This window comes from Hyaena hyaena, unplaced genomic scaffold (assembly GCF_003009895.1).
Source record: "Hyaena hyaena isolate Hyena2069 unplaced genomic scaffold, ASM300989v1 scaffold_244, whole genome shotgun sequence".
NCBI classification, from domain to species: domain Eukaryota; kingdom Metazoa; phylum Chordata; class Mammalia; order Carnivora; family Hyaenidae; genus Hyaena; species Hyaena hyaena.
Window position 1 is genome coordinate 1,150,625 of NW_024080876.1, and position 15,500 is coordinate 1,166,124.

At 37.4% G+C, this 15,500-nt stretch overlaps 1 long non-coding RNA gene across 1 annotated transcript; it reads left to right on the top strand.

Moving 5' to 3' along the window:
* The first annotated feature begins 2,528 nt into the window (after window positions 1–2,528).
* LOC120239987 lies at window positions 2,529–10,029 on the top strand. Its single transcript, XR_005530549.1, has 2 exons — window positions 2,529–2,627; window positions 9,772–10,029. It is a non-coding gene; the product is annotated as an uncharacterized LOC120239987 (long non-coding RNA).
* The last annotated feature ends 5,471 nt before the right edge of the window (window positions 10,030–15,500 follow it).

Consider the following 15,500-nt stretch of genomic DNA (forward strand, 5'->3'; position numbering starts at 1 on the left):
GTGATGGAAGCAGAGTCACGGGAGTGCAATGCCACAAGCCAACCAATATGGGCAGCCTCGATAAGCTGGAACATAGGAGGGGCACAGCCTTGCTGAGACTTCCATTTTAGCTAGTGAGACTCATTTTCAGATTTTTGACCTCTAGAATTGTAAAATAATGCATTTTAGTTGTTGCAAGGTTCTAAGCTTGTGGTAATATTTTACAGGAGCAATTAGATATCAATACAGTCATTTCTAACAAAAATGCAAAAATTTGCATCTGTATGTTTTATATTACTTTGCTAAAAAAAATCAGAAAAGTAAGTGAGTCAGGAACTTAGAGAATGGGGAGTATATGACTATGTAAATCAATAATAATTAATTGATAATGTATTGTATTGGAAATTGCATAGGCTTTGGTGTGAGATGGAATAACATTTGAAGAGAATTTTCTTCTCTTACTGGCCATGTGATCTTAGGGAAGTTACATGAGCTGCAGTTTTCTCACCTTGAATTAAAGATTTCTTGAGGTGTCTGGGTGGCTCAGTTGATTAAGCATCACACTTCGGCTCAGATCATGATCTCATGGTTTGTGGGTTCGAGCCCCATGTCAGGCTCGTGCTGACAGCTCAGAGCCTGGAGCCTGCTTTGGATTCCGTATCTCTTGCTCTCTCTGCCCCTCCTGTGCTCACATTCTGTACCTCTCTCAAAGACAAATAAACATTAAAAAATAAAAAGATTTCTCACTTTATGATGTTGACATTGGAAAGAATAGAAATATCCATCAAGTGCATAGAAAAGTGATGGGCACATAACAGATGTCAATCTATTTTTTTCCTCCAAATCAATCTATTTTTTTCCTCCAAGGTGAATTTAGGTTTATCCTCAAGGTTGGGAAATTAAAAAATACATTATCAGGGATAAGGGCGGAAGAAAAGAGGCAGTGGCAAAACAGTTGGAATAGTAATAGTGTTGTCAAATCATTTCATTATAAGTCTGGAACCACAGAGAAACAAAATACAAACTGTAATTGTGTAGTCGGGCTGCAAAGAGCCTCTAAGTTTGATCAGCAGGTAAAGTGATGATATCACAGACTTTCAGGTTCCTTGCCATTGCAAAGACAGACGGGGAGATTCAGTGGAAACAAAGACAATACTTGATTGGCACCATTAGAATATTCTAGCATACTTGAAAGATGAAAAGGCTGTATGTAGTATCTTGGCACATCCCAAGACATTGTCTAGGAATCCACATAACAAGGTCTAAATAAATATTATTCAATTATTTCACCTAAAAGCCCCTTTATGTCATTCACTGTGTAGGCGACTCCTTGTTGGAACCTGTCTCATTGTGTGCCTACCACTTATTTCTAGAATTTACCTCTTTTTCTCCTTCATCTGCATGTTTACAACTCTATTTATATCTTGTACATCTGACCCTTTGTCCATAGTTACTTTGGGGACGGACACTTGGACTAAGAAGGGCAAATAAGTCTCTATATTTGCAAACGTGGATTGCAAAAAGCAGTTGGAGATACTGGATCCTGTGACATTGATGGCATAAGCAACAAAAGCTGGAATAGAAGGAGAGGGAGAGACAGAGGATGAAGAGGGGGAGAGAGGATTGGGAGCAAAGAAAAATGAAGCATATCGGGTTGAAATTAAGTATAATGAAGACTTCCGGAGCACTCCCAGTTCCAATTCTATGCCAAAGCCTTGTTTCATCTTGTTCCTCAGACTCTGTAAAATACTTGGAATCCTTCCAGTAAATCCTAGTTTCCCCATTAGCTACTTGCAACAATGAATACCAACATTCACCATTTCACTCATTTGTTTCATAAACATTTACAAAGCTCTCATGTATGTTAAGTATCTTGCTCTGGCTGGGGACACAGATACTTGCTTTCATAGGCACAAGCACTGTGAAAAGAAAATAAAGGTATCTTTGGGAATGATGTGTGGGAGACATTAATTCACAGACTTCAGAAAGCATGGTCTATATTTGATGTTAATCAGAAATTGAAGAAGATGTGATACTCCTGTTTTCTTAGGTATTATCCAATTAGTGGATGATTCTTGTGATGTTATGGTGTGGCATACAAGAGAAAAGGGCAAATCTAATTTGTATTCCAGAGGCAACAATGAAGAGGATGACTTAGAGCAATCAATCACTAACAATATGCTCTACTTTTCAAGAGATATTGGGCATCACAGAACAGCGGGTGCTAATTAAAAAAGAGAAAAGGAGGCAGGGTTCTAATAGCTTATAAGAGTAAAGGTTCGTGTAAGGAAATAATACAGGACAAGACTAGAAAATAGAATGTTTTCTGTACTAGGTTTTAATGGGCATGAATTTTATTGGTTAAGCAGTGCAAAACTGTATAAATAACTATAGAGTAAAAATGCCTAAGGGCAGTTAGGTCAGGATTTCTTAGGCAATTCAAACTTTAGCTTTCTGCTTAGAATTTTCACATTTTTTCTTGGTGCCAGTAATGAGACCAATAACTTGTACAATAACTTGTGTTTTCCAGTCCTATTCCCCAGGGACGAATTTCAAAAAAGGAAAGAGAGCTGATAATGGCAGGATCCAGCTGCTTAATCAATAGAGTGGTGGCCTTCAAGGTATTGTCTTCGTCAACCTTAAGGGAGGTAATACACAGTCTCTGAAATAGCTCTAATTAGACACTAGCCTTCAAAGTGAGCTGTGTTATTTAACTTCATCAATTTTTAGCTGCTATTCCTTACTGTTTAAAATGGCATAAAAATTAATAGCTCTTTAAGATAAAACCTAGAAGGGGAGGAATTTACACAAAATTGGGGAGGAGTGGGAGGGCTAGACCGACTTAGATTTGTAAACTAAAAGAAAAATGAAAGAGCAGCAAGAATGAACCAATAGCCAGAAATAGGTCAAGTGATATAAATCTCAACAACACTAAAGAATAGAAAACCCTGGATGATTCTCCAAATGTGTAAATTCTTGGTTTTATTCAACTCAAGCTTCTAAACTACAAATACGAATTGGTCATTTTCTGTTTTAGAAAGATCGTGTTGACTTATTCAACACTTTCAGAAAGAGTTAAATTGATAGTTTTATACTTTGGACTTTTTTTAGGTTTATTTATTTATTTTGAGAGAGAGAGAGGGAGAGAGAGAGAGCATGCACACGTGTGTGTGGGAGTAGGGAAGGGGCAGAGAGAGAGAGGAGGAGAGAGAATCTCAGGCAGTCTCTGTGCTGTCAGCATGGAATCCCACGTGGGGCTTAATCTCACGAACCATGAGATCAAGACCTGAGCCAAGATCAAGAGCCTGGGTGGCTTAGTCGGTTAAGCGTCCGACTTTCGCTTAGGTCATGATCTCGCGGTTCGTGGGTTTGAGCCCTGCATCGGGCTCTCTGCTGACTGCCAGCTCAGAGCCTGGAGCCTGTTTCAGAGTCTGTGATTCCCTCTCTCTCTGACCCTCCCCTGCTCACGTTGTCTCTCTCTCTCTCTCCTAGAAATAAATAAAACATTAAAAAAAAAAAAAAGAGTCATATGCTTAATCTGACCGAGCCATCCAGGCACCCCTACCTTGAGCATTTTTGTTATCGCTTGGTCACCTTTTTTGAAATTCTGCTTGTAACTTCACACACATTTTGTCAGCTGAATGCATACCCACCTCTTCTTAATTTCAACAAGTTGGCTGTACTTTCTGAGGAAAAACTTTTTTATACATTTGAAAATTGAGTCATAGAATTCATTTTGACCAAGCGCATGCAAGTAAGAGATCAGTCAATTCAACCAGGCATCATCAGGCAGAGTGTGTAAAGTGGTGCTCTCCACGGGGAGTTAAAACAGTAGCACCAAGGACCCCTTTCATGATCTTCCATTTATTGTCATCTGTAATATTTCTATAATTTAAGCATTAGAATCCTTTTGAAAACCATCTCTTACTCTTCTGAGGTTATGGGCCACCTTGGTTGTTAGGGCATCTGAAAGCTCTTAGCAACGAATGACAGCATCTGTAGCAATAAGCAGCAACCTGAGTCACATAGCGTAGGAATTCTCTTAACATCTGATATCCAAATAGAGATGTCAACTTGGAAATTATGTTTGAGTCTAGAGCTTTCAGATAACATTTTAGCTGAAAGTACAAATTTTGAAATCAAGAGGATATAGATAGCATCTAAAACCGTGGGGATTGGTACAGTTACTGAGGGAACAATTAGACTAAGAACAGAAGAGGTACGTGACCAATTACTGAACATTCTAATATTTGGAAACTGTGTAGGAGAAGAGTCAATAGTAAAGAATTTTTAAAAAGCTTTCAGGGAGGTTGGATAAATCATATAAAAATGTGCTGTATTGAAAGATGGGGTAGAATTAAGGAATGGCCACCTGTGTCTAGTGCTGCAGAGATACAAGTAGAGAAAATAAATATCTATTGAAAATGGTAAAAGGAGGTCATTATTGATTTCAAGATAAGGAAAGAGATAAGCTCCAGACTGTAGTCTCTTGGAAAAATGAGTCTGGGTTGAAAGAACTTAGCCTGTATGGTGAAGGGAGAGGATAAATATTGATGCAGACAAGAGATGAGAAATTTGTTTGCTTGTTTGTCTTAACTTGTTTTCAGATTGGATAAGCATGATTGAATTTATGGAAATAATTTACAAAAATGGCAGAGGGTTATGAAAGTGAGGAAGGGTAAAAAAATGTTTAGTAAATCGAAAGGGGACAGAGATAAGAGCATCAGCTGATGAAGCTGAGATATTTCTAATTTAAAGATGCAAATATATATTGACAATGTCAGACTTCATATGAGTTCTGTGCTTCTGACAAACAATCAAAGGGTTAAATATTCCCGTTACTCTTTTGTGTTTCAAAAGATGGGTTACTGCAAGAAACCGCCCTTCCACATATGAGGTAATTACTAATGATTTCCCTCTTATTTATCTATAATAAGGCCAAAGACACTTATTTTTTAATTTTAATTTTAATTTTTTTTTACAAATAGTTTATTGTCAAGTTGGTTTCCACATAACACCTAGGGCTCATCCCCACAAGTGACTTCCTCCATGCCCATGCCCCCTCCCCCCCACACCCACCCATCAGTCCTCAGTTTGTTCTCAGCATTCAAGAGTCTCTCATGGTTTGCCTCTCTCCCTCTCCCCCCTATTTCCCCCCTTCTTCTCCCACACGGTCCTCCATTAAGTTCCTCCTAATCCTCCTATACGTGCAAACGTATGATACTTGTCCATCTCTGCCTGACTTATTTCGCTCAGCACAACACCCTCAAGGTCCATCCATGTTGCTACACATGGCCAGATTTCATTCTTTCTCATTGCTATGTAGTATTCCATCGTATAGATAAACCACATCTTCTTGATCCATTCATCTGTTGATGGACACTTAGGCTCTTTCCATGTTTTGGCTATTGTTGAGAGTGCTGCTATGAACATTGGGGTACATGTGCTCCTATGCCTCAGCATTTCTGTATCCCTTGGGTAAATTCCTAGCAGTGCTATTGCTGGGTCATAAGGGAGTTCTATTGTTAGTTTCCTGAGGAACCTCCACACTGTTTTCCAGAGGGGCTGTACCAGTTTACATTCCCACCAACAGTGTAGGAGGGTGCCCGTTTCTCCACATCCTCGCCAGCATCTAGAGTTCTCTGATTTGCTCATTTTAGCCACTCTGACTGGCGTGAGGTGGTATCTCAGTGTGGTTTTGATTTGTATTTCCCTGATGAGGAGGGATGCTGAGCATCGTTTCATGTGTCTGTTGGCCATCTGGATGTCCTCTTTGGAGAAGTGTCTGTTCATGTCTTCTGCCCATTTCTTCACTGGGTTGTTTGTTTTTCGGGCGTGTAGTTTGGTGAGTTCCTTATAGATTCTGGATATTAACCCTTTATCTGATATGTCATTTGCAACTATCTTTTCCCATTCCGTTGGTTGCCTATTAATTTTCTGGGTTGTTTCCTTGGCTGTGCAGAAGCTTTTAATCTTGATGAGGTCCCAACAGTTTATTTTTGCTCTTGATTCCCTTGCTTTTGGGGATGTGTCAAGTAAGAAGTTGCTGCGGTGGAGGTCAAGGAGGTTGTTTCCTGCTTTCTCCTCTAGGGTGTTGATAGTTTCCTGTCTCACGTTCAGGTCCTTTATCCATTTTGAGTTGATTTTTGTGCATGGTGTGAGAAAATGATCTAGTTTCATTCTTCTGCATGTTGCTGTCCAGTTCTCCCAACACCATCTGTTAAAAAGGCTGTCTTTTTTCCATTGGATATTCTTTCCTGCTTTGTCAAAGATCAGTTGGCTGTATACTTTTGGGTCCACTTCTGAGTTCTCAATTCTGTTCCATTGGTCTATGTGTCTGTTTTTGTGCCAATACCATACTGTCTTGAGGATGACAGCTTTGTAGTAGAGGCTGAAGTCTGGGATGGTGATACCTCCCGTTTTGGTTTTATTTTTCAGTATTACTTTGGCTATTCGGGGTCTTTTGTGGTTCCATACAAATTTTTGGATAGTTTGTTCTAGTTTTGAGAAGTATGCTGGTGCAATTTTGATTGGAATTGCATTGAATGTGTAGAGTGCTTTAGGTAGTAATGACATCTTAACTATATTTATTCTTCCTATCCATGAGCATGGAATGTTTTTCCATTTCTTTGTGTCTTCTTCAATTTCCTTCATAAGTTTTCTATAGTTTTCATCATACAGATCTCTTGTATCCTTGGTTAGGTTTATTCCGAGGTATTTTATGGTTTTTTGTGCAATTGTGAATGGGATCAGTTTCTTGATTTCTCTTTCTGTTGCTTCATTATTGGTGTATAAAAATGCAACCGATTTCTGTACGTTGATTTTGTACCCTGCAACTTGGCTGAATTCTTGGATCAGTTCTAGTAGGCTTCTGGTGGAGTCTGTCGGGTTTTCTATGTAGAGTATCATGTCATCTGCGAAGAGTGAAAGTTTGACTTCCTCTTTGCCAATTCTGATGCCTTTGATTTCCTTTTGTTGTCTGATGGCTGATGCTAGGACTTCCAGCACTATGTTAAACAACAGTGGTGAGAGTGGACATCCCTGTCGTGTTCCTGATCTCAGGGGGAAAGCTCTCAGTTTTTCCCCGTTGAGGATGATGTTAGCTGAAGGCTTCTCATAGATGGCTTTGATGATGTTTAAGTAGGTTCCTTCTATCCCAACTTTCTCGAGAGTCTTTATTAAGAAGGGATGCTGTATTTTGTCAAATGCTTTTTCTGCATCTATTGACAGGATCATATGGTTTTTATCTTTTCTTTTATTGATATGATGTATCACATTGATTGATTTGCGAATGTTGAACCAGCCCTGTAACCCAGGAATGAATCCCACTTGATCTTGGTGGATGATTCTTTTGATATGCTGCTGGATTCGATTTGCAAGGATCTTGTTGAGAATTTTTGCATCCGTATTCATCAAGGATATTGGCCTATAGTTCTCTTTTTTTGCTGGATCTCTGTCTGGCTTGGGAATCAGAGTGATGCTGGCTTCATAAAATGAGTCCGGGAGTTTTCCTTCGACTTCTATTTTTTGGAATAGCTTGAGAAGAATTGGGATTAATTCTGTTTTAAATGTCTGGTAGAATTCCCCAGGGAAACCATCAGGTCCAGGGCTCTTATTTGTTGGGAGATTTTTGATCACTGATTCGATTTCTTCACTCGTTATGGGTCTGTTCAGGTTTTCTATTTCTTCCCGTGTGAATTTTGGTAGTGAGTGTGTGTTTAGGAATTTGTCCATTTCTTCTAAGTTGTCCAATTTGTTGGCATATAATTTTTCATAGTATTCCCTGATAATTGCTTGTATTTCTGAGGGGTTGGTTGTAATAAGTCCATTTTTACTCATGATTTTGTCTGAGTGCTCTCTCTTTTCTTTTTGAGAAGCCTGGCTAGAGGTTTGTCAATTTTGTTTATTTTTTCAAAAAACCAACTCTTGGTTTCATTGATCTGTTCAATTGTTTCTTTGGTCTCTATGTTGTTTATTTCTGCTCTGATTTTTACTATTTCTCTTCTTCTACTGGGTTTGGGGTGCTCTTGTTGTTCTGCCTCTAGTTCCTTTAGGCGAGCTGTTAGATTTTGCTCTTGTGCTTTTTCTAATTTCTTGAAATAGGCCTGGAGAGCAATGTACTTTCTTCTTAGGACTGCCTTTGCCGCATCCCATAAACTTTGGATTGTTGTATTTTCATTTTCATTTGTTTCCATATATTTTTAATTTCTTTAGTTGCCTGATTGGCCCATTCATTCTTTAGTAGGGTATTCTTTAACCTCCATATATTTGGAGGTTTTCCAGACTTCTTCCTGTGATTGATTTCAAGTTTCAAAGCATTATGATCTGAAAGTGTGCATGGTATGATCTCAATTCTTTTATATTTATTGAGGGCTGCTTTATGTCCCAGTATGTGCTCTATCTTGGAGAATGTGCCATGCGCACTTGAGAAGAACGTGAATTCCCTGGCCTCAGGAAGTAGACTTCTGAATATATCTGTCAGATCCACCTGGTCCAATGTGTCATTCAAGTCTATTGTTTCTTTAGTGATTTTCTGTCTGGTTGATCTATCCATTGCTGTAAGTGGAGTATTAAAGTCCCCTGCTATTAGCACATTCTTATCTATAAGGTGTTTCTGTTTGTGATTGTTTTAAATATTTAGGTGCTCCCATATTCGGTGCATAAACATTTATAATTGTTAGTTCTTCCTGATGGATAGACCCTGTAATTATTATATAATGCCCTTCTTCATCCCTTGTTATTGTCTTTAATTTAAAGTCCAGTTTGTCTAATATAAGTATAGCTACTCCAGCTTTCTTTTGACTTCCTGTACAGCTTGTGTATTTTTGTGAAGTGGAGGAGTGTTCAAGGAAAGTTGTAACACCAGAAGTGGATGTGTGTGCCTCATAACACGCTGTGAGCTAAGGTACCTGGTGTATGTTTCAGGTCTGTGCATATGCTTTTGCTCATTCTTATTCAACCTGTTTCAGCTGGAGATGATATTGTGCATGAGCAAAGACCAAATTTGCATTTTCCTCAAATATATAAATCGTACCGGAGTACATTAGTATTTTCTAAAACAAGCATTAAGCTATTTTCACTCTTGAATATCACACATTAAAACATAAAATCATATTAAAAAGGATGAAAGGCACTCCCCAAATATAATACAAAGCAACAAATGCACATGTGGACAGTATGTGGAGAAAAACATGTCAGGAAACATTTGGAAGAAACTGCTCTGATTGCACATTCTTATTCTATTAAAAAACACCTTAAATTTTTTTAAATGTTTGTTTATTTTTGATAGAGAGAGAGAGAGGCAGAGTGTGAGCAGGAAAGGGGCAGACAGAGAGGGAGACACAGAATATGAAGCAGGCTCCAGGCTCTGAGCTCTCAACACAGAGCCTGGAACAGGGCTCGAACCCACGCATTGTGAGAACATGACCTGTGTGAAATCAGGCACTTAACCGACTAAGCCACCCAGGTGCCCCTATAAAAAATATCTTAAACATTACTTATGGGATACTTATGGGTTAATTGTTAATATAAATTCTGGCAGTACAATTTGAGACTGTTCTTTGTGTATTATAGAATGCAGCAAATCAATTATTGTATTGCTATTACTAGGAACTACAATTTTTCACTGTAGAGAAAATAATATATGAATTTAAAGGAATAAAAGAGAGAAAACCCTTTCTGATTTTGATTATGCACTGGAAATGATAATGAAATCTTATGTTTGCTAAACCATATATTTCATAATAATAATAATTGTTGGTTTTTTTTTTTTTTTTTTTTTTTCACAAAAAGGGCCTAAAAGAATACCTTAGTGGCATTTAGAACACCAGTTGCCTGGATTTTGGTTTCTAAAGTAAAATTCATCATGAAAAAAGGAAGAAGGCTTCTTAGAGAAATGGTTGATTCCTGGTCTGGGACAGGAAAGCACATGGTGAGACTGAGTTATCATGTGCCAGAATAAAGTTGATATAAAAAATGACACAAGACCATCTGGAAGGGGCTCCCTCTTGACATATTTGATCATTTGAGCACCAGAAAAGTATAATGATAGTAAGTATCATGCACTGAACAAAAAAGAATAATCCATTATTCTTAGCACACAAAATATAAATCATAATGGCTAAGATTCATTAAACCTAAATGAGCTCATTAAACCTAAAGTCTTCTGTATATCAAGAGACATCATAATAGAGTGAAGCAACAGCCTCAAAGTGGATGCTATTTACTTTATGTACAACTGACAAATATATATATTAATGGGATAAAGAAAACAATGCAATAGTAAAACTAGTAAGACTTATGAATAAGTAGTTCAGAGATAAGGAAGCACAAATGGCCCGTAAATGTATGAGAAGACTTAATATCATTACTAAGTATTGAAGTGAAAATTAAAGGCTTATGGACTTGCTATCTCTATTGACCAAACTGGCAAAAATAAGAGTCAGATGGTATGAAGTGTTTTTGAGGATATGGAACATTGTTTACATGCTGCTTGTGGGAGTCCTAACACATGCAGTTCCTTTGGAAAACCTACACATTTCCTTGATTCAGCAAGATTCCTGATGCACAAGATTTCTCATGGCAACATTGTTCATTGAAATAAAAATGGAAAGGCCAATAGTCTATCCATACTAGACTATATCAACATTATTTTGTGTGTTCATAAAATGGAGTATAGAGTAGAACAAAATGAAATAACAAGATAGAGGATCAACATATTTGAATTCTGTTAAGGGACTAGTGAGTGAAAGAAGTAAAAATACACACAGTTGAGTCTACTTAAATAAAGCTTATGAATAGACCATTAAACAATACATTAATTTGAGGTTGAATATACAGGTAGTAAAAGATGTTAAAAACTATATTGAAAAAATCAAGAAAACTGTAAACACAAAGTCAAGATAGTTATTTCTGGAGAGATACGGGGAGATTGAACTGGGCAGGGGCTTACACAAGACTTCAGAGGTCATGGTGTTTTATATATATATATATTACATACATGCATATATACATACATACATACATGTATATATTACATATATATACACATATATGTTTCCTAGGCTGGATAGTGAACGTATGTCTGCTTCTTATAGACCAGATTGAAAGCATGAATTTTAGTTTTAATTTTACTGGAGGAAAAGCCATTGTAATGATTTGTAATTAAGATAATAGAACAGCAAATAACAAGTTGTGGTTGATCTGGATTGATTGTCCATACTGGTCACTTTACTTTCCATTTTTCATTGTTTTACTGTTGGTAATTTAAAAAAAATAAGCCTTACAAACAATTTTAAATTAATTTCTTTATCTTAATATCGTTTTTTTAAAAAATTAATTTTAAGCAATCTCCCCACCCAAAGTGGGGCACTATAGCCCTGAGATCAAGAATCACACACTTTGGGAACCTGGGTGGCTCAGTTGGTTAAGCATCTGACTTCAGCTCAGGTCATGATCTCACGGTTTGTGGGTTTGAGCCCTGCGTTGGGCTCTGTGCTGACAGCTAGCTCAGAGCCTGGAACCTGTTTGAGATTTTGTATCTCCCTCTCTCTCTGACCCTCCCCTGCTCACACTGTCTCTCTCTCTGTCTCTCAGAAATAAATAAAAAACATTTTTAAAAAATTCGCACATTCTACCAACTGAGCCAGTGAGGCACGTGATCTTGGTACTTTTTGATACAGAAACACCGTGTCAATTTTCGTACATACTCATATTCTTTATAATTATAATCAGAAATACAACTAAGATGGAGAGTCAGTTCTAGTGCTTAGAAAATCTTGTAAGTACTTAAAGAAAAATGTAGGAGTGTTATTTCTTAAAAATATCTGAACACAATGTTGCCATATATTTGTCAGGAGGTAAAACTTGCCATACATGTATCTTTTTAATTTTTTAAAGTGTTATTAAAGTATAATTGATACACAAAAATTGCACACAATTTGTGGTGGGTTTGGACATGTGCATACACTCATGATACCATCATCACAATCAAGGCACTAAACATGTCTACCACTTCCAAAAATTTCCTTGTGTGTGTGTGTGTGTGTGTGTGTGTGTGTGTGTGTGTGTGTTTGAGAGTGGTAAACACACTTAACATGAGATCTATCTTTGTAACATATTTTCATGTGCACAATATCATACTGCTGAGTATAGGCAATTTGTTGTGCAGCAGATCTTTAGAACTTATTCATCTTGCATAACTGAAACTATATGCCCATTGAACATGTCCCCATCTCCCCCTCCTTGCAGTCACAGGAAACCACAATTCTATTCTCTGCTTCTGCGAATTTGACTACTTCAGATACCACCTATAAGTGGAATTATGCAATAATTGTCCTTCGTATTTCACTTAGCTTAATGTCTTCTAGGTTTATCCATGTTATTATAAATGGCCAGATTCTCTTCTTTGTTAAGGTTAAATAATATTGTCTGTACATACTACATTTTCCTTATCCATTCATTGCTGATAAACATTTGGCTTATTTTCATATCTTGGCTATTGTGAATAATGTGGCAATGAACATGCAGATCAAAACCAAAATATGACTTCACACCTATTAGGGTGACTATTATAAAAAATAAAAGAGGGGCACCTGGGTGGCTCGGTTGGTTAAGCGTTGGACTCTTGGTTTCCGTTTGGTCATGATCTCATGGTACATGGATTTGAGCCCCACATAGGGCTCTGTGCTGACACCGTGGAGCCTGCTTGGATTCTCTTTGTCCCTCCCCTCTTGGTATGCTCTCTCCCTCTCTCAAAATACATAAATAAACTTAAAAAAAAGATAACAAGTGTTGCTAACTCAAAAACATACCTATGCTTCCATGTTCATAGGTAGATCTTATGAATATTCATTATGAAGAGAATTTTTTTCTTTATTTTTTCTTTATTTTTTTATTGTATTTATAAGAGAAGATGGATGTTAGCCATCTGAACCTAACATTACTGGTAATCATTAATCATAATATATGGTAATAATTTCATAATATATGTAAATCAAACCATCATGCTGTCTTCCTTAAACTTGTACAGTGATACATATTAATTATTTCTCAATAAAACAGAGAACAAAACAGGATGGCCTCAAGAATATAATCAATATCAGCTAAATATATCTCTTCACAATGAATCTCATAGTTCCACATTGTCATCCTTTTTTTACCTGTAACTAAGTGGTTTTTACCGAAGCTTTTCCAATGTTTTTGGGTTAGAAAGTTGCCTCTATACTTGTATCTGTGACTCATAATTAGCGTACCCTTTCAGAGAAATAGATGGTCTCTTTCCATTAATTTTCTAAGTGATATGATGGATGCTAACATGAGTTCCTCCTTTATTACCCTTTACATTGTATCACAGCATGATTTCTGAGGAGGGCTTTTTGAATCCACATTCACTAATGTTCTCAGCGTGAATTTGGGAAGTATATTTTTTCTTTGTCTGCTTCAGATTCAATGCGTCCCAAACTAGCACATGCAAAATGCACACTTTAGGCTATTTTTAGGTATTATTTTAAGGCAAAATACAGATAAGAGGTTCAAAAAATTTAGGTCACCTGTTGATCATGCATGTTACAATACAGCCAATTTCTTTGGTTATAGATTTGGGGTCCTTTTCAGGAAGGAGTGCAACATTTTACTAAGTTTCAAGGTTACACAGTGCATTTGAAATGTTTGCTTCATTTTTTTTCAAATAAGGTAAATATATGTTTCTTGGTATAGATTTGTGATTGCTGGCTCCACAGCATATCAGGTAAGTATGTGAAGAGGTTGGAAATTTCAATTGGTAGCTCAATTCTAAGGCTCACCCTTCCATCGGGAACACAAGAATCTAAATCACATCACTAAGTTTGTCTCTATACAATTGCTGGGCAACAAAACTTTTAGGTATTTACCCTAATACTTTCAGTTAGATTTTTTCCCAGCTAGTCTAGTGTGGGAGCCCGACAGTGACCACAAGAAAGCGTGGTTAGGGATGCAGAGATGTGCCTGCACACGGGACTCTCTGCCTGGGCAGATCATGCCTGCAAACAGGATGTTCTGCCAAGGGGCCTGCACACAATATCCAAGGTTAATGATCAGCTAGCACACGAGGGAACAAGACCTCCTTAGAAATAAGGAGGAGGCTGGAATTGTGAGCAGGCCTCTTAGTAAACATGTTGTGGTCGCTTCTTCCCTTTGCTCCCCCCTGTCCTTGGAATGTGTTGGCTTCTTGCCCTTATTTGGTAAAGGAATGCATCTTGTAGATTTCAGTTTGTATCCAGTTACTGGGGTATAAAATAAACCACAAGGGGGGCTTGCGTAGAATTGATCCTCCGGCCGGAGTTGTGTCTGTGTCTGTCTTTTGTGTGTGTCTTGTCTTTGTGTCATTTCGTCCGCAACAGTCTAGTGGAAGCTTTTGGATTACCATTCTAAAGTTCACAGAAATCTTTTGTATTGAGAGCTTTCATCCAGTTTTTCTAAACAGTAATAGTCTGTCATATGCAACTATTGAGAATGTGCAAATAATAAACTATAAGATTATTCTCAAGAATACCTCCATATTCATAGAATTAGTGAATTGAAAGATATAGCTTTAGTGATATATGAACAATCAGGCACATAAATTTTCATCTGTTTATGCCTGAAAGTATACGGATGTTTTCCTCACAGTCCCAGGATGCTAATCCCATAGGGGGAAAGTAGTTAGTTCAGTTTTAGGTAACTTGGAAAGTGACCATTTTGAGTCTTTGGAAATCTAGTGGTTCGGGTTGAGCAAAATCACTAGTGGATGACTCTTCTGTTATAATGAAGCACTGATCTTCCTGAAACTCCTTCACCATAAAGATCTGATGAAATTTCATACTTTATATAAACTAACCAAACCAAATAATAAAAATCTGACATAACCCGGAGAAATCCTAGAATCTCACTTTCCTGCTCACAGTATTTGGTAGAGGAAATGAGCATATGACACATGATGAGCCAGTCAGAACCCTTCACCAGGATTTTTAGAAACCATGAAAAGGGAGAAGGAAAGCTATAATATACCACCTTGAAGCTACAAATGCCATGTTGCCTGCAATGTGGAAACAGTCATTCAAGTCTAGTTCCAGTTCTGGAGGTTTCTAGAATTTTCTTGGCTTCTGTATTATCACAGTGCTTTAGTTGGTGTATATATCAAACTGCTATAATAAACAGAAACAAAAATCTAGTAGTTCAAACAAGACAGTGTCTTTCTTTCCAGTATAATAGTCAAGTTGCAGGCAAGCAATGAAAAATGGAAAGAATATTCTCTTTTAAGTTATTCATGGAAAATATTCTTTCTATCATTTGCTCCTTCATCTGGAAAGTTGTCATCGTGTATGTGGTAAAATCTGGCATTTGCCATATGGTCGCTACAATAGAATTAAGATAAAGATACACATCTAGCTATAGGGAGAAAGGGTGGAATGGCTTGGAAACACAGACTCTAGTGCAGTTTAACAATGGGATTGTTATATTACTAAATGAAAGAAAGAACGAAAAATCTTTAGAACAATTGTCAG